Source organism: Rhinopithecus roxellana, chromosome 8, assembly GCF_007565055.1.
Source record: "Rhinopithecus roxellana isolate Shanxi Qingling chromosome 8, ASM756505v1, whole genome shotgun sequence".
Taxonomy (NCBI): domain Eukaryota; kingdom Metazoa; phylum Chordata; class Mammalia; order Primates; family Cercopithecidae; genus Rhinopithecus; species Rhinopithecus roxellana.
Genome location: NC_044556.1, coordinates 89,370,552 through 89,388,845, shown reverse-complemented (window position 1 = coordinate 89,388,845; position 18,294 = coordinate 89,370,552). Strand labels below are relative to the sequence as shown.

Here is an 18,294-nt window from a genome sequence, read left to right as displayed (position 1 = left end):
GACTCCTGTAATCCCAGCTACTTAGGAGGCTGAGGCAGGAGAATCACTTGAACCTGGGAGGTGGAGGATGCAGTGAGCTGAGATCGTGCCACTGCAATCCAGCCTGGGCAACACAGTGAGACTCTGTCTCAAAAATAATAAGTAAATAATTAATTAATTAAATAAATAAATGTGTTGTTTGAAGGACTTAATAAAGCAATAAAATATTCATGGAATATACTAGATTTAATTATGTTTAAACTTCTCATCAAGTAAAGATTTGTTTGCAGACAGTTCTCTAATAAAAACACGAAAAATCTTTCAGGAAACTAAACCCATGAATTTGCCATATTGAATTTAAGCTTCTAAGTATTGGTTTATATTTAACTCTGGCTTTAAACTGTGTGATATGACTTCTGCATCTCCCAAAAGATTTGGTACCTTTCTACCTCCACCCTTTTACTCAAGTTCCCTTTGTTTGAATTGCCCTCCCCACGTCCATCTATCCAAATTCTACCTTCAATTGAATGTCACTGTCTGCAGGGGTCTTCCCTACTAGCTCTATCTGAAGGTAGTTTCTCTTGTCTTTGAATTCCCACAGCCCCCTCACTAGGACTAGACACTCATCAGAGAAGAGCTTATAGCAGCATAATTTCCTGACCATTTGTTGCATTTTCCCTTCCTATGTCTTCATTTTCCCATTTTAAGAAAATAGGCTCTTCTGTGCCTTTGCCTCAGGAAAGGTTAAGTCACAGGGCTTCAGGCACTTAAATCCAATATCATTCAGATAGAGATTAAGCTGCTATAACACAGACCCCCAAAATGCAGTCATGCAAAAAGGGTAGAAGCTTATTTCTCTCTCATGAACCAATCTGGAGGTGGGCAGCAGTGGTTTGAAAAAAGAAAGCTGCTTGGCTCCACGTTGTTATTCAGAAAACCAGGTTTCTTTCTTGTCTGTTGTTCCTCCGTCTTCTAGGGTATTGTCTTCATCGGCATGGTTGCAGCCGGAACACTATCCCCTTTGTGTTCCAGCCTGTGGAAAAGGTAAAGAATTTAGAAAAGCATATGCTTCATGTTTTATGGCCAAGGCTTGGAAATGACACACATCACTCGCACTCACATTCCATTGTTTGGAATTACATCATATGGATGCATCATATAGATGCATCTAGCTAGAAATGTGTTCTCTCTCTAGAGCAACGTGTGCTTATTTAAAAGTCAAGTATGTGGCCAGACGTGGTGGCTTACGCTTGTAATCCCAGCACTTTGGGAGGCCAAGGTGGGTAGATCATGAGTTCAGGAGTTCGAGACCAGCCTGACCAACATGGTGAAACCCCATCTCTACTAAAAATACAAAAAATACAAAAATCAGTTGGGCATGGTGGCGGGCACTTGTAGTCCCAGCTACTCAGGAGGCTAAGGCAGGAGAATCACTTGAATTGCTTGAACACGGGAGGCGGAGGTTGCAGTGAGCTGAGATTACGCCACTGCACTCCAGCCTGGGTGACAGAGTGCATCTCCGTCTCAAAAAACAAACAAACAAAAAAACCCCTCAATTATTAGGAAGGAGGGGAGAAGATATTTTGAGGCATAACTAGCAGCCGACTACATTTTATGTTTTGGCTTTAGTTTTCTCAGAGCTGGTGTCATTGAAGAGATTATGCTGAGTGCTTCTGGGAAGTGGGGATAAACAGTAACACCAAGAAGAGAGAGTTCAGGGAGAGAAGAGGGCTCCTGTACCAGTGATCTATTGCTACATAATAAAACATCTCAAAAATGTTAGTGTTAAATATTGGCAACACAGGTGAGCTGGGTTGTGATTTTAAAAAATTAAAAAAGAAAAAAATATTGACCACATGTATTATGCTCACAGATCTACTATTTTTGTAGCATTTGGTGGAGACAGTTTATTTCTACCCTACTCAGTATCAGCTCAAACATCTCAAAGCCTGGGTGCTGAGATCATCTGAGGGCTCTCTCAGTGACCTGTCTGGTTATTGCGGGTTGTTGGCTGAGACTTTACTTTGTCTTGTTGCTAAAACACCTACATATGGCCTTTCTGTACGGATGTGTGGCTTTCCCATAGCCTGGGGCATGGGTTCTAAGAGCAAGCCTCCTGAGAGCAATTATAAGCAGACACTTATTGCCTTTTATTTTTATTATCTTTTTATTTATTTTTTGAGATGGAGTCTCACTTTGTTGCCCAGACTGGAGTGCAGTGGCACAATCTCAGCTCATTGCAACCTCAGTCTCCCAGTCTCAAGCGATTCTCTGCCTCAGCCTCTCCAGTTGCTGGGATCACAGGCGCACACCACCACACCCATCTAATTTTCTATTTTTAGTAGAGGCAGGGTTTCACCATGTTGGCCAGACTGGTCTCGAACTCCTGACCTCAAGAGATCTGCCTGCCTTAGTTTCCCAGAGTGTTGGGATTACAGCCGTGAGCCACAGTGCCTAGCTTATTGCCTTTTATTTATTTTATTATGTTTCATTTCATTTTATTGTTTTGAGAGAGTCTTGCTGTGTCGCCCAGGCTGGAGTGCAATGGCGCAATCTTGGGCTCACTGCAACCTCCACCTCTTGGGTTCAAGTGATTCTCCTGCTTCAGCCTCCTGAGTAGCTGGGACTACAGGCACCCACCTCGGCCTCCCAAAGTGTTGGGATTACAGGCATGAGCTACTGCACCCGCCCAATTTTAAATCTTAAGTATTTATTTTACTTATCACCTATGTAAGAAAAAATATAACCACCTCACCAGAGAGAGATACCACTGCTTAGGATGAGGCTGAATTTATTTAGGTAAAAAATAGTGAGTCGATTTAAAGAAGTACCTTAAGTAAATGAATCTGAGTGAGGACTAGAGAAGGCTCTGCAGCAAGTTCAGGGTGCAGAGCAAGCTGCTCTTTCTCTTGGCCCTTATGATCCACAGACCCAACAATATCCGAGTGTCTGTGGCAATGGGGATGCTATATGGAGGCCCTGGGAAGCACCAGTAAGAGAATCACATTACAGGCCTCTAGGGTTTGGGAACAGATGCACAGCCTGTTCCACAGATACCTGTTCTTTTGGCTTGCTACTGGTCCCTGGTAGAAACACAACACCTAGTTATGGGTCGTGAAGTGGCCGCGTACACACTGCGTATTGTCTTACTTACCCCGCCAGGGGACTGGGCAAGTGCAGCAGCAATCTCTAATCACGTGGAGACTGCATGTGTACACTGGGCTCAAGCAGGCTCAGACGGCACAAGTGAGCTGTGCGAGCAGGTGGCGCAGACTCCTTCGACAGTGATTCTTGCCATATTGCCTGTTTTCCTTCATTCCTGGGACCTCATAGAAAGTTCTTTGTGTCGGCCGGGCACTGTGGTTCACGCCTGTAATCCCAGCACTTTGGGAGGCCGAGGCGGGCGGATCACCTGAGATGAGGAGTTTGAGATCAGCCTGGGCAACGTGGTGAAACCCTGTCTCTACTAAAAATACAAAAATTAGCCCACTGTGGCCTGTAATCCCAGCTATTCGGGAGGCATGAGAGTCACTTGAACTCAGGAGGCTAAGGTTGCAGTGAGCCCGAGATCACACCATTGCACTGCAGCCTGGGCGACAGAGCAAGACTCTGTCTCAAAAGAAAAAAAAAAAAGTTCTTGTGTCAGTTGTGTCAGTTGACAGAGGAGGAAAAAAATCCAGGCTTGGTTTATAGATGGTTCCTGCACAACAGAGAGTGGACAGCTGGAGCCCTCCAGCCCGGCTCCAGGGTGGCCCTGAAGGACAAGTGGTGAAAGAAAATCTTCCTGGGGGGCAGAACTTCAAGAGGCACATTTGTTTGTCTACTTTGCCTGGATGGAGAGACAGCCAGATGGAGGGATCTAGGTAGATTCACTGGCAAGAACATGGACGGTGACAAGGAGGTCTGGGGAAAAAGTATGTGGACAGATCTCTCCAAACAGGCCCAGAATATAAAGATATTTGGGTCCCATGTGAATGCACACCAAAGGGTATCACTGCAAAGGAGGCTCTTGACTATCGGGGAACAAAGCATATTCTCTGAAGGTTAGGCTGTCTCTTTTTCCAGCTACCATTGCTTGCCCAATGAACCTATGTAACAAAGTGGCTGTGTGGCAAGATTGGAGGCTATGCACGAGCTCAACAACATGGACTTCCCCTCACCAAAGCTGACTAAGCCATCTACTAACTGCCTAATCTGCCAACAGCAGAGACCAACACTGAACCCACTGTGGCTCCTTGTGGGACCCAGCCAGCCATCTAGTGGCAAATTGATTACACTGGACTTTTTCCATCATGGAAAGGACATTATACACATATTCTGGATTTGCTTTCCCTGTTCATCTTGTTTCTGCCAGCACCACCATGCATGGATTTACAGAGGGCCTTCCTCACCATCCTTAATGCTCCACTCAGTACTGCTTCTGATCAACAGATGAGCAACAATGGCCTACTGCCCATGGAACAAACTGTTTTTTTGTTATTGTTTTTCTTCTTCTTTTCTTTCTTTCTTTCCTTCTTTCCTTCCTTCCTTCCTTCCTTCCTTCCTTCCTTCCTTCCTTCCTTCCTTCCTTCCTTCCTTCCTTCCTTCCTTCCTTCCTTTCCTCCTTCCTTCCTTCTTTCCTTTTTCTTTTTTTTTTTCTGAGATGGAGTTTCACTCTTGTTGCCCAGACTGGGGTGCAATGATGAGATCTCAGCTCACTGCAACCTCTGCCTCCCCAGTTCAAGCAATTCTCCTGCCTCAGCCTGCCAAGTAGCTAAGATTACAGGCACCTGCCACCACACCTTGCTAATTTTTGCATTTTTAGTAGAGAGGGGTTTTCCTCATATTAGCCAGGCTGGTCTCGAACTCCTGACCTCAGGTGATCCGCCCACCTCGGCCTCCAAAAGTGCTTGGATTACAGGGGTGAGCCACCGTGCCCAGCCCTTGTTTGTTTGTTTTTAAAGCAGGATCTCGCTCTGTCACCTAGGTTGGAGTGCAGTGGTGTGATCTCAGCTCACTGTAGCCTCACTCTTGAGCAAGTGATCCTTCCAGCTCAGCCACCCAAGCAGTTAGGACTACAAACACCACCACGCCTGGCTAATTTTTATTTTATTTTATTATTTTGTTTTGTTTTGTTTGAGACAGGGTCTCTCTTTTGTTGCCCAGGCTGGAGTGCAGTGGTATGATCTCGGCTCACCGCAACCTCTGCCTCTCGAGTTCAAGTAATTCTCTTCCCTCAGCCTCCCAAGTAGCTGGGATTATAGGCGCCTGCCACCAAGCCCAGCTAATTTTTGTATTTTTAGTAGAGACAGGGTTTCACCATGTTAGCCAGGCTGGTCTCGAACTCCTGACCTCAAGTGATCCACCCGCCTTGGCCTCCTGAAGTGCTAGGATTACAGGTGTGAGCCACCGCGCCCAGCCACGCCTGGCTAATTTTTGTATTTTTAGTAGAGACGGGGTTTCACCCTCTTGACCAGGCTGGTCTTTAACTTCTGACCTCGTGATCCACCTGCTTCGGCCTCCCAAAGTGCTGGAATTACAGGCGTGAACCACTGCGCCTGATCTCACTTTTTTCTCTTCTTTTTCTTTTGTTTCTTCTTTTCTTTTCCTTTTTTTTTTTTTTTTTTTTTTTTTTGAGACAGAGTCTCGCTCTGTCGCCCAGGCTGGAGTACAGTGGTACGATCTCGGCTCACTGCAACCTCCGCCTCCCGGGTTCAAGTGATTCTCCTGCCTCAGCCTCCCGAGTAGCTGGGGTTACAGGTGTGCGCCACCACGTCTGGCTAATTTTGTATTTTTAGTGGAGATGGGGTTTCACCATGTTGGCCAGGCTGGTCTCGAACTCCTGGCCTCAAGCGAACCGCCCGCCTTGGCCTCCCAAAGTGCTGGATTACAGGCATGAGCCAACACGCCCGGCCCCAGAGACCACTTTCGCTGGGCAGAGGGGATGGAGCTGCAGGGAACAGGCTGGCGCGCTGCGAAGCCGGGAATTACTGAGTCCCACGAGGCGCGGGCAGGACTGGCGCTGTTTTTTTCCAGCTCGCGGGCTCTCCGTTCATAATATGATATCTCCAACAGTCAGCTCGGAGGCAGCTGAGCACTAACCCGCTTTGTTTTCCAAAGTGCCACGCTTCACCCACTCGGCAGGATGTGCGGCACCTTCAGGGCCGCAGCTGCAGCTCGCGGGCTCCAGGCGTTCACGTGGCTGGGCCAGGCGCAGGAGGCTGCCCTCACCCGTGGGACGGTGCCCCCCAGGCCCCGGGACAGGAAGGAGCTGAGGCGACGACGGGAGTGGGCTCTGCCCCAGGGAGGCTGAGGCCTCAGGAGCGGACCTCACTGCAGGCGGCCCGGGTGGGAACGGCCGGGGAGTCCCAGGTCGTGGGGGTGACCCAGCAGCCAGAGCTGGGGGAGAGGGGGCAGTAAGGTGGGGAAACCCCGGGAAAGGCGGGTGGCGGAAACCACCTGGGCGGACGGGCGCGTGGGGGCGGACCCGGTGGGCGTGGCGGGCTTCGGGGGCGTGGCCTGGGCGCTGAGGCCGTGTCACGTGACAACGACCGAGGCTTGAGGTGCAGTTGGGCGAACCGGAGGCGTCTGGAAGGATCAGTTTCGCGTTTGGGGTAAAGGTCTCTCTGGCACGTGGGGCTGGGGAGGGTGAGCCGGAGGAAGAGCGCCCGGGAGAGGCGGCGATTTCAGAAGTGCCTGAAAAGGGAGAAGCCCGCCCCAGAGCCACGACATTGGGGACCGCTGGAGAGATGCTGGGGACCGGCCTCCACGACCTGGGGGGGAGGGGGGAGGGGACGAGCGGCGGGCACCCTGAACCCTCCGTCCTCGAGGCCCTGACAGCGACCCTCTCTCATGCTGACCCCGAGGAGGGGTTGGAAGGAGCAGCTGGCCCCACGCCCGGTTTCCCAAGACTGCGGGCAGCGCTCCTTAGGAGTCCGTCCGGGGCCGGCCGCTTCCGCCACTGACAGCCGAGTCGCCCGGGCTGCAGGAAGGGCCTGGTGCGCAGCCATCTGCTGACCAGTCTGGAGCTAGCGTGGTGGCCTCGGCTGCGCTGACAGTGAGGCTACCGAGCTCTCTTACACGCCATCAGGCTTCACAGGCCCCTCACCCGGCTCAGCCCGGGCATGGCATGCCTTGAGGGTATCCGAGTCTGTGACATCTTAGCAGAAATCCAAGCTAGCCCTCCCCATCCGCTCCACTCTACCTTCCCTTCACTTGGAATCGGAACTGTTTTATTTCAGCTCCGAATGTGATGATGATGACCCAATAAAATCCACCGTGAATTGAGCCCTCACTGTGTGTGCCCCGGCATTTGTCATGCGTTCTCTCATATAATCCCCGAACCTCCTACCACTTTCCTTATTTTTGCCTGGCCAGCACTAATTGTAAAACTCAACACTTATTATTACAATGTTTTAATTGACTCAAATTTAAACTTAGAGGTGCTATGCGAAATCACAGGTTTGATGTGCAATGTTTATTTCACTAATTCATATACAGTATATAGACCCTGAAAATGTTTGAAACTGGCCGGGCATGGTGGCTCACGCCTGTAATCCCAGCACTTTAGGGGGACGAGGCGGTCGGATCACCTGAGATCAGGAGTTCAAGACCAGCCTGGCCAACATGGCGAAACCCTGTCTCTACTAAACATACAAAAATTAGCCAGGCGTGGTGGCGCGCACCTTTGGTCCCAGTCACTCGGGAGGCTGAGGCATGAGAATCACTTGAACCCGGGAGGCAGAGGCTGCAGTGATCCAAGATTGTGCCACAGCACTCCAGCCTGGGCAACAGAGCAACTCCGTCTCAAACAACAACAACAACAACAACAACAAAAATACATACATACACACATTTAACAAATTGGATCGGTCTCTTCTTTTCTTTTCTTTTTTGAGACTGAGTTTCGCTCTTGTTGCCCAAGCTGGAGTGCAATGGCGCGATCTCGGCTCACCACAATCTCCCCCTCCCGAGTTCAAGCGATTCTCCAGCCTCAGCCTCCCGAGTAACTGAGATTACAGGCGCGTGCCACCACGCCCAGCTAAGTTTTTGTATTTTTAGTAGAGACGGGGTTTCACTGTATTAGCCAGGATGGTCTCAATCTCTTGACCTTGTCATTTGCCCCCCTCGGCCTCCCAAAGTGCTGCGATTACAGGTGTGCGCCACTGCGCCCGGCCCTTTTTTTTTTTTTTTTTTTTTTTTGAGACAGTGTCTTACTCTGCCACACAGGCTGAAGTGCAGTGACGCGGTCACAGCTCACTGCAGCCTCAGCCTCCCGGGGTTCAGGCGATCCTCTCACCTCAGCCTCTTGAGCAGCTGGGACTGCAGGCGCGCAGCAGCACGCCTGGCTAATTTTTGTATTTTTTGTAGAGACGGGTTCCGCCATGTTGCCCCAAGCTGTTCTGGAACTCCTGGGCTCAAGCATTATCTGCCTGCCTCGCCCTCTACAAGTGCTGGGATTACAGGCATGAGCCACCATGCCCAGCCCTGCCTCATTCTTTTTAATGGTTATGTGGTATTTCTTTTTAAAATTTTTTGTTTGGGTTTTATTTTAGGGTATGTTGCCTAGGGTGGACTCGAACTCCTGGGCTCAAAAAATCCGTTTTTATTGTTTTATTTGACTATGAATTATTTAGTTGTTTTATTTTCAGGCAGCTGATGTTTCTAGTTGTATATTTCTATTAATTATAGCTTAATTCCATTGTGATTGAAGAACATACTCTATGTAATTGCAGTTAACATTTGTTAGGCTTTCTATACAGCTCTGCAAATGAACAACTTTGGTAAAAATTTTCCTTGTGAATTTGAAAAGAATGAATTCAGTTGTTGAGTTCAGAGCTCTATATATGTTAGTTGATGAAGTTTGTTATTGCATTGTTCAAATCTATATCTTTGCTTCTTGTTTTTTCTCTCAGCTGATATAAAATATATATTTTAAAGTCTCCTACAATGATTGTGAATTTATTTGTCTACTTCTCTTTTTAGTTTTCTCTGCTCTGTATATTTTGAACCTGTGCTGTTAGGTGCATACAGATATAGCATTGTGATGTCTTCCTTTTTGATTGCTTCCTTTAGCATTATGAAATGGCCTCTTTACCTCTTGTTACGTTTCTTCCCTTAAAGTATACTTTTATGTTTGTTTGTTGCTTTTATTTTTGAGATGGGGCCTCACTCTGTCGCTCAGGCTGCAGTGCAGTGGCCTGATCAGGGATCACTGCAGCCTCTACCTCCTGGGCTCAGGAGATCTGGGATCCCACCTGAGCCTCCTGAGTAGCTGGAATTACAGGCCCACACCACAGCCAGCTTTCTTTCTTTTTTTTTTCTTTTTTTTTTTTTTTTTAGGCAGAGTCTCTCTGTCACCCAGGCTGTACTACAGTGGCACGATCTTGGCTCAGAGCAAGCTTCACCTCCTGGGTTCACGCCATTCTCTTGCATCAGCCTCCTGAGTAGCTGGGACTACAGGCGCCTGCCACCACACCTGGCTAATTTTTTGTATTTTTAGTAGAGACGGAGTTTCACTGTTGTTAGCCAGGATGGCCTCGATCTCCTGACCTCATGATCAGCCCGCCTCGGCCTCCCAAAGTGCTGTAATTACAGGCGTGAGCCACCATGCCCGGCCTAATTTTTGTATTTTTTGTTTATAGAGGCAGGGTTTCATCCTGTTGCCCAGATGGGTCTGGAACTCCTGAGCTCAAGTGATACGCCTGACTCCGCCTCCCAAAGTGCTGGGACTACAGGCATGAGCCACTGTGCCCAGTCATGTTTTCAGGGAAGATAGTAATATTAAGGTATATTTTTATTTATCTTCCATTCTTTCTTTGTCCTTTTATGTATTTTATTTATATACATTTTTTGAGACAGGGTCTTGCTGTGTTTCCGAGGCTGGAGTGCTGTGGCCTGATCACGGCTCAGTGCAGCCCCCACCTCCTGGTCTCAGGTGATGCTCTCACCTCAGCCTCCCAAGTAGCTTGGATTACAGGAGTATGCCACCATGCCCAGCCAATTTTTGTATTTTTTGGGGAGGTGGGGTTTTGCCATGTTGCCCAGGCTGGTCTTGAGTGTTTCTGCCAAAAATGCATAACCTGATCTAATCTGGAAACAGCCAACAAACCCAGAATGTGGAACATTCTTTTTTTTTTTTTTTTTTTTTTTTTTGAGAAGTTTCACTCTGGTCGCTCAGGAACTTCTGAGCTCAAGTGATTCATCCAACTCCACCTCCCAAAGTGCTGGGATAACAGGTGTGAGCCACTGTGCCCCGCCTCCTCTTGTCATTTTATTTAAAGTGTGCCTATTTTATGTAGCATTGTTTGCTGATTTTTAAAAATAGTCTTAGAATCTTACTTGGAATATTTAATATATTTACATTTTGCATTTAATTATCATATAATTAGGTTTATATTTATTGTATCTTTTTTTTTTTTTTTTAAGACGGAGTCTCACTCTGTCACCAGGCTAGACTGCAGTGGTGCAATCTCGGCTCACTGCAACCTCCGCCTCCCAGGTTCAAGACATTCTCCTGCCTTAGCCTCCCGAGTAGCTGGGACTACAGGTATGTGCCACCACGCCCAGCTAATTTTTGTATTTTTAGTAGAGTCGGGGTTTCACCATGTTGGCCAGGATGTTCTCCATATCTTGACCTCGTGATCCGCCTGCCTCAGCCTCCCAAAGTGCTGGGATTTGGTCCATCTTTTAAATGTTGTTTCCTCCTCCTTTCTTGTCTTCTTTTGGATTAATCAAACACATTTCCTTCTTTTGTTAGTTTTACATTCTTTTTCTGTTCTGTTAGTTATTACCCTAAGGGTCATATAATATAGATACTTGACTTATTATGGTGGAACACAGAGTATTGCTTTAACCACAGCTCCAGTGCTGCAGAACATGTTTTAAGTACATTTATTGCCTCCTACTTTTTCCATTATTGCTGTCATGCATTTTAATTCTACAAATATTTTAAACTCCTTATGTCATTGCAATTATTGGCTTATCCACATATTTACCTTTCTGTGTTTATTTGTGTTTTTTGTGTTTCTATGTCTCTCTGGTATCATTTTTCCTCTGCCTGAAATACTCTCTTTTGTAAAAGGTATGAACCTGCTTGCAACACAATTCCTCATTTTCTTTTTTTTTTTTTTTTTGCCCCCAGTCTTTAATTAACCTTCAGTTTGAAAGGAAAATATTGAAGCCTATAGAATTCTCGGTTGGCAGATGTCTTTAAAGTGCTCAGAGAGATGTTATTCCATTGTCTTCTGCATTCCATTATGTCTATTTAGAAGTCAGCCAGGCCGGGTGCGGTGGCTCAAGCCTGTAATCCCAGCACTTTGGGAGGCTGAGACGGGCAGATCATGAGGTCAGGAGATCGAGACCATCCTGGCAAACACGGTGAAACCCCATCTCTACTAAAACAAAACAAAACAAACAAAAAAACTGGCCAGGTGAGGTGGTGGGTGCCTGTAGTCCCAGCTACTCGGGAGGCTGAGGCAGGAGAATGGCGTAAACCCGGGAGGCGGAGCTTGCAGTAAGCTGAGATCTGGCCACTGCACTCCAGCCTGGGCGACAGAGCGAGACTCCGTCTCAAAAAAAAAAAAAAAAAAAAGAAGTCAGCCATAAGTCATATTATTGTTCCTTGGTAGGAAAATGTCTCTTTTGTTCTTAAGCTGCTTTTAACATTTTCTCTTTGGTTTTGGTTTTCCTCAGTTTGACTGTGGTGTCCTCAGCTGCGTTTTTCTTCACATTTATCCAGCTGGTGGTTTGTTGAGCTTTTTGAAGTAATAGGGTGAATATCTTCCATCAGTTTTGGAAAATTCCTGGACATTATGTTTTCAAATAATTTTTTCCTGCTCCATTACCACTCTCCTATCCTTCTGTGACTCCACTTTCATACATTCTCTTACCTGATTTTTTTTCCCATTCTTTATTCTCGTTGTGTTTTACTTGGGGTGTTTTCCATAGATTCATATTCCAGGTCAAAAATCCTGTATTCTGCTGTGAAATCTACCTAGAATCTGAGTTCTTAACATCAGATGATAAGTATTTCAGTTCTGGAATATTCATCTGATTCTTTTTTATAGATTTCTTTTTTTCTTTTTTTAAGAAAAGGTCTCACTCTGTCATCCAGGCTGGAGTGCAGTGGCACAATCTCAGTTCACTGCAACCTCCACCTCCCAGGTTTAGGCAATTTTCATGCCTCAGCCTCCCAAGTAGCTGGGATTACAGGCACACGCCACCATGCCCAGCTAATTTTTATTTCTATTTTTTGGTAGAGACAGAGTTTCACCATGTTGGCCAGGCTGGTCTCGAATTCCTGACCTTAAGTGATCCACCCACCTCGACCTCCCAAAGTGTTAGGATGACAGGTGTAAGCCACTGCACCTGGCCTTCTTATAGATTTCAAATCTCTCATGTAATTCTCTCTGCTTTAATCTATCTTTCATTCTATTTTCTTAAGCATACTAATCTTACTTATTTAGAGACAGGGTCTTCCCAGGACAGAATGTAGTGGTGAGATAACTCACTGTGGCCTCAACCTTCCAAACTCAAGTGATCTTCCCAGTGATCCTCCCACCTCAGCCTCCCACGTAGCTCAGACTACAGGCACATTGCACCATGCTCAGCTAATTTTTGTATTTTTTGTAGAGACGAGTTTCACCATGTTGCCCAGGCTGGTCTGGAACCCAGAGCTCAAGTGACCAACCCACCATGGGCTCCCAAATTGCTGGGATTACAAGCATGAGTCACTATGCTTGGCCATCTTATTTATTTACCAATTTATTTATTTATTTGAGACAGGGTCTCACTCTATCACCCAGGCTGGAATGCAGTGGTGCAATCACGACTTACCGCAGGCACAACCTCCCTGGACTCAAGTGATTCTCCCACCTCAGCCTCCTGAGTAGCTGGGACTACAGTTGTGCACCACCACGCCCAGCTAATATTTGTATTTTCTGCAGAGAAGGAGTTTCACCATTTTGGCCAGGCTGATCTCAAACTCCTGAGCTCAAGTGACCTGCCTGCCTTGGCCTCTCAAGGTGCAGGGATTACAGGTGTGAGCCACTGCACCCGGCTATCATGTTTATTTTAATATTCTTGTGTGCTAATTCAAATATCTGGATCCTCTGTAGTCTGATTTTTCTCTTGATCATCACTTACATATTCTTGCTTCTTTGTAGGTCTAACAAATCAACAAGCAAAAAACAACCCAATTAAAAATGGGCAAATGGGCCAGGTGCAGTAGCTCACACCTATAATCCCAGTACTTTGGGAGGCTGAGGTGGGTGGATCATGAAGTCAAGATATCACAACCATCCTGGCCAACCTGGTGAAACCCTGTCTCTACTAAAAATGCAAAAATTAGCTGGGCATGATGGCACATGCCTGTAGTCCCAGCTACTCAGGAGGCTGAGGCAGGAGAATCGCCTGAACCCAGGAGGCGGAGGTTGCAGTGAGCTGAGATGGTGCCACTGCACTCCAGTCTGGTGATAGAGCGAGACTCAAGAAAGAAAAATGGGCAAATGACACTGGAGGAAGAAAATGGCAAAAAGTAGAAAAGAAAAAATGGGCAAAGAACATGAACAGAACACTTCTCAAAAGAAGACATACATGCAGTCAACAAGCATATGAAAAAATGCTTTCTATTACTAATCATTAGGGAAATGCATATCAAAACCACAATGAGTGACCATCCTATACCAGTCAGAATAGCTATTATTAAAAAGTCAGGTGGGGTGTGGTGGCTCACGCCTGTAATCCCAGAATCCAGGAGGCCAAGGAGGGCAGATTGCTTGGACTCAGGAGTTTGAGACCAGCAAACCCCATTCTCTAGAAACCCCATTCTCTAGAAAAATTAAAAAATTAGTCAGTCATGGTAGTGCGTACCTGTAATCCCAGCTACTTGGTGGGCTGAGGCAGGAGGATCGCTTGAATTCAGAAGGGCGAGGCTGCAGCGAGCCAAGATCGTGCCACTGCACTCTAGCCTGGGGAAGAGAGGGAAACCCTGTCTCAAAAAACAAACAAACAAAAAAAAAACACAAAAGGTCATCCTATTGTTGCCACATCCAGTGAATAAAAAAATTAAACCAAAAAGTAACAAAAATGCTGTGGAGATTTCTTTTTTTTTTTTTTTTTGAGACGGAGTCTCGCTCTGTCGCCCAGGCTGGAGTGCAGTGGCCGGTTCTCAGCTCACTGCAAGCTCCGCCTCCCGGGTTTACGCCATTCTCCTGCCTCAGCCTCCCGAGTAGCTGGGACTACAGGCGCCCGCCACCTCGCCCGCCTAGTTTTTTTTTTTGTGTGTGTGTGTGTGTTTTTTAGTAGAGACGGGGTTTCACCGTGTTAGCCAGGATGGTCTTGATCTCCTGACCTTGTGATCCACCCGTCTTGGCCTCCCAAAGTGCTGGGATTACAGGCTTGAGCCACCGTGCCCGGCCGCTGTGGAGATTTCAAAGGAAAGGGAACACTTATACACTGCAGGTGGGATGTAAATTAGTTCAGCTATTGTGGAAAGCAGTCTGGAGATTTCTCAAAGACTTAAAATAGAACTACCATTCAGCCCAGTGATCCCATTACCGGGTATGGGTATATACACAAAGGAATATAAATCACTCTACCATAAAGATACATGCATGCATATGTTAATCACAGCACTATTCATAATAGCAAAGACATGGAATCAGCCTAGATGGCACCCATCAACAGTGCACTGGATAAAGAAGATGTGGTACATATATACCATGGAATACTAGACAACCATAAAAAAAAAAAAAAGCCCTGTCCTTTGTGGCAACATGAATGGAGTTGGAGGCCATTGTTCCAAGTAAACTAACGAAGGAACAGAAAACCAAATACTGCATGTTCTCACTTTTAAGTGGGAGCTAAAAACTGAGTACACATGGACACAAAGAAGGGAAAAATAGATACCAGAAACTACCTGAGGCTGGAGGGTGGGAAGAAGGTGAATATTAAAAAACTACCTATCAGAGCTGGGCACAGTGGCTCATGCCTATAATCCTAGCACTTTAAGAGGCTGAGGTGGGACGGGTTGCTTGAGCCTAGAGTTTGAGACCACCCTGGGCAACATGGTGAGACCTTGTGTCTATGAAAAATATTTAAAAATTAGCTGAGTGCCGTGGCACATGCCTGTAGCCCCAGCTACTCAAGAGGTTGAAGCAAGAGGAACCCTTGAGCCCATGAGGTCGAGGCTGCAGTGAGCACTGATCATACCACTACACCCCAGTCTGGGTAACAGAGTGAGTCCCTGGATTTAAAAAAAAAAAAAAAAAAGAAAAGACAGGAAAAGAAAGAGAGAGAGAGAAAAAAAAAACTACCTATCAGGTATTATGCTGATTACCTGGGTGACAAACTTGTCTGTACATTAAACCCCTGAGACATGAAACTTACCTGTGTAACAAGCCTATGCATGCACCCCTGAACCTAAAAGTTGGAAAGGAAAAAAAAAGGCTTATTGAGTTCCCACTTTCTTCTTTAGTTACTGCCCATTTCTCTCCCTTTTTTTTTTTTTTTTTTTTTGAGACAGTATTACTCTTGTTGCCCAGGCTGGAGTGTGGTGGCACAATTTCCGGTCACTGCAACCTCTGTGTCCCTGGTTCGAGCGATTCTCCTGTCTTAGCCTCCTGAGTAACAGGGATTATAGGCGCCTGCCACCATGCCCAGTTAATTTTCGTATTTTTAGTAGAGACAGGGTTTCACCATGTTGGCCAGGCTAGTCTCAAACTCCTGACCTCAGGCGATCCACCTGCCTCGGCCTCCCAAGGTGTTGGGATTACAGGCATGAGCCACCACGCCCTGCCCATTTCTCTCCATTTTAAACAAAACTACTGGAAAGTTACCTGTGCTTGCTGTCTCTAGTTTGTTTCCTCTAATTCTCATTCTCTCTCTTTTTTTTTTTTCTTTTTTGAGACAGAGTCTCCCTCTGTCGCCCAGGCTGGAGTGCGGTGGCACGATCTCAGCTCGCTGCAGCCTCTGTCTCCCGGGTTCAAGGATTCTTCTGCCTCAGCCTCCTGAGTAGCTGAGACTATAGACGGGTGCCACCACGCCCAGCTAATTTTTGTATTTTTAGTACAGACAGGGGTCTCGCCATGTTGGCCAGGCTGGTCTGGAAATCCTGACCTCAGGTGATCTACCCACTTTGGCCTCCCAAAGTACTGGGATTACAGCGTGAGCCACCTCGCTGGCCCCATCCAATTCTCTTTTTAAAAGCATTTCCCCTAACTGCTTGTTTTGAAATCTTTACTTCCTTTCCTTTTTTTTTTTTTTTTTTTTTTTCTTTTTGAGACAGGGTCTTAACTCTGTCGCCTAGGCTGGAGTACAGTGGTGTGATCTTGGCTCACTGCAGCCTCCAACTCCCAGGCTCAAGCCATCCTCCCACCTCAATCTCCCAAGTAGTTGGGACTACAGGCATGCACCACAGTACCCTCTTTTTTGTTCATTTTGTTGTTGTTTTCTGTACTTTTTGTAGAGATGGGGTTTTGCCACATTGGCCAGGCTGGTCTTGAACTCCTGGCCTCAAATGATCTGCCAGCCTTGGCCTTGGCCTCTCAAAGTGTTGTGATTGCAGACATGAGCCACTGCACCTGGCTCGCTTGCTTACTTGCTTGCTTGCTTGCTTGCTTTCTTTCTTTCTTCTTTTTCTTCCTTTCTTGATATTCTGACTTCCGGAAGGAAAAGGCTTAAGGACTTAATAATTAATTAATTACCGGGAGGGGGAATTCTTTAGTTAGTGCTTAGTTTCTTTATTTATATTTATTAGTCGATTCACTTCTTCCTTTTTCTTCTTCCTTACCCTTCCTTCCTTCCTTACTTCCTTCTCCTTCTCTTTCTTCTTCTTCTTCTTTCTTTCTTCTTTCTTTCTTCTTTCTTTCTTTCTTTCTTTCTTCTTTCTTTCTTTCTTTCTTTCTTTTCTTCTTTCTTCTTTCTTCTTCTTCTTCTTTCTTTTTCTTTTCTCTCTCTCTCTTTTTTTCTCTTTCTTCTTTCTTTCTCTTTCTTTCTTTTTTCCTTTTCTTTCTTTTTTTTGAGATGGAGTCTCGCTCTGTCACCCAGGCTGGAATGCTGTGGCATGATCTCGGCTCACTGCAACCTCCATCTCTCAAGTTGAAGCCTCAACCTCCTAAGTAGCTGGGATTACAGGTGCGTGCCACCACGCCTGGCTAATTTTTGTATTTTTAGTACAGACAGGGTTTCACCATGTTGGTCAGGTTGGCCTCCAACTCCTGACCTCATGATCTGCTTGCCTTGGCCTCCCAAAGTGCTGGGATTACAGGCGTGAGCCACCACGCCCGGCTGGCCCTTTCTTTCTTTTTGAGACAGGGTCTCATTCTGTTGCTCAGGCTAGAGTGCAGTGGCATGAACTCAGCTCACTGCAGCTTCCGGCTCCTAGGCTAGGTTCAAGGGATTGTCCCGCCTTAGCCTCCCAAGTAGTTGGGACCACAGTTATATGCCACCATGCCCGGCTAATTTTTGCATTTTTTGTAGACATGGGTCTCACTATGTTGCCCAGGCTGTTCTCAAATGCCTGGACTTAAGCAATCTACCTGCCTTGGCCTTCCGAAGTGTTGAGATTACAGGCAGGAGCCACCATGCCTGACCTCTAAATATATTTTAAACTGCAGCCATTATGACCCTTTACCCCTTCAGCATCTACCTCAAAGAACAAGGGCATTCTGTTTACAATCATAATACTGTTATTATTACACATTCAGTAAATTTGAGAGTAATATGTTATTTAATATACAGTGCTTTTTAAAATCTCCTCAATAATTTCCTTTTAATGTTTTAAAAAAATCCAGACTCATACACACTGGGCTCTCAGAAAAAAATAAACCTAGAATCCAATGAAGGATTGATTAGTATGCAATTAATTATCATGTCTCTTAAATCACCTTTAATCTAGAACAGTTCCCCTGCCTTGTTTCATGAAATTGACCTTTTTTTTTTTTTTTTTTTTTTTTTTTTTTTTTTAAGTTGAGATGGAGTTTCACTCTTGTTGCCTGGGCTGGAGTGCAATGGTGCAGTCTTGGCTTACCACAACCTCCGCCTTCTGGTTTCAAGGGATTCTCCTGCTTCAGCCTCCTGAGTAGCTGGGATTAAAGGCATGCACCACCACGCCTGGCTAATTGTGTATTTTTAGTAGAGACAGGGTTTCTCCATGTTGGTCAGGCTGGTCTCGAACCCCCAACCTCAGATGATCCACCCACCTCAGCCTTCTAAAGTGCTGGGATTATAGGCTTGAGCCACCACACCTGGTCGACATTTTTTTTTGTTTTTTTTTTTTTTTGTTTTTTGGAGTTTAGGCAAGTTGCTTTGTACGATGTCTCACCTTTTTTTTTT

At 46.1% G+C, this 18,294-nt stretch overlaps 1 long non-coding RNA gene across 1 annotated transcript; it reads right to left on the bottom strand.

Annotated features, from left to right (window-relative positions):
* Positions 1-210: 210 nt before the first annotated feature.
* LOC115899254 lies at positions 211-6,456 on the bottom strand. Its single transcript, XR_004058971.1, has 4 exons — positions 6,061-6,456; positions 3,134-3,391; positions 848-1,012; positions 211-275 (listed from the first exon to the last, which is right to left on the bottom strand). It is a non-coding gene; the product is annotated as an uncharacterized LOC115899254 (long non-coding RNA).
* Positions 6,457-18,294: the final 11,838 nt, after the last annotated feature.